We start from the raw sequence: 1,193 nt of genomic DNA, 5'->3' as shown, positions 1-1,193 counted from the left end.
GAGAAAGTATTTTGAGCACCAACCAACATCAGCAGCACTTCTCGGAAATACCAGTCCTCAGGCCCCATTTAGACCTACTGCATCTGTGGAGCCCGCGATGTCTGAAGAAGCCCTCCAGGTGATGCGTGCTGAAGGGTGAAGACCACTGCTCTGAAGGCCTTCTCCCATGATTTCAAGCAAGAGATGGGGAAAGTTACACTGCCCTCAGAGCTCCCCCAAACAAGTCTCCATTCCCTCTGCTCGTCCTGTTGGCAGGCATCGCCGGAGAGCACCCCTCAGAAGACAAGGGAACTACTCGAAAGTACTGAGTCCAAGTGACCCCTTCATCCCCAATAAAAGAATCCTTCCTCTCTGTAACGGTTTGGCTCAGTGGATAGAGCGTCGGCCTGCGGACTGAAAGGTCCCAGGTTCGATTCCGGTCAAGGGCATGTACCTGGGTTGCCGGCACATCCCAGTGGGAGATGTGCAGGAGGCAGCTGATCGATGTTTCTCTCTCATCGATGTTTCTAACTCTCTATCCCTCTCCCTTCCTCTCTGTAAAAAAATCAATAAAAAATATTTAAAAAAAAAAAAAGAATTCAGGCTAGAGCTTCCCCTATCAGCCCTTCCTAAGACTGGGATGAGATCGCAGGGAAAGGTTCAACCAGAAGGTCGCTCTAACAGTCAGAGAGCACGGAGAGTTCTTGGGGTGAGAGGAATATTTGCCAGGGACCACACATCTAACTATCAAGAGCACAGGCTCTGGACCCAGATGCAACCAGATTTTAATCTTTCTTCTGCCACTCAAGCTGTGACCTTGATCAGTCACTTGACTGGTCTAAACAGGACTGGTTTCATCGTAGGTAAAGAGGGGATGAGAATGCTTTTTCATCGGGTGCTTTACGATTTAAATAACACCATGTAAAGCATTTTCACTGTGCCAAGGCCTATTGAGTGTGCTCAAAGTCATTTATCAAATACCTACGGCATGCCTAAGAATGTCAGGCATTATGACACCTGTTGCTTCGGGTGGTTCTGTAAAGTCTAATAGAGAGACAAATAAATAAAAACTACAGGGCCAAAGAGAGGGTGCAAGGGACAGATTTAACAGGGGAAGCCTGCTTTGCAGAGGGTGGTACGGGCAGGCTTAAGGAAGTGACATTTAGGCCGAGATCTTAAGAAGACGTAATGCCAAGGTTGGGACGGGGTGGTCA

The 1,193-nt window shown here is 48.3% G+C and overlaps 1 protein-coding gene across 1 annotated transcript in view; it reads right to left on the bottom strand.

Annotated features, from left to right (window-relative positions):
• Positions 1–1,193, bottom strand: part of MRPL10 (mitochondrial ribosomal protein L10) — a 5,663-nt gene that overhangs the window by 4,050 nt on the left and 420 nt on the right. The window lies entirely within an intron of this gene.

This window comes from Myotis davidii, unplaced genomic scaffold (genome assembly GCF_000327345.1).
Source record: "Myotis davidii unplaced genomic scaffold, ASM32734v1 scaffold327, whole genome shotgun sequence".
NCBI lineage: Eukaryota > Metazoa > Chordata > Mammalia > Chiroptera > Vespertilionidae > Myotis > Myotis davidii.
Note: the sequence above shows the minus strand (reverse complement) of the source record. Positions and strands in the feature narration are given on the sequence as shown.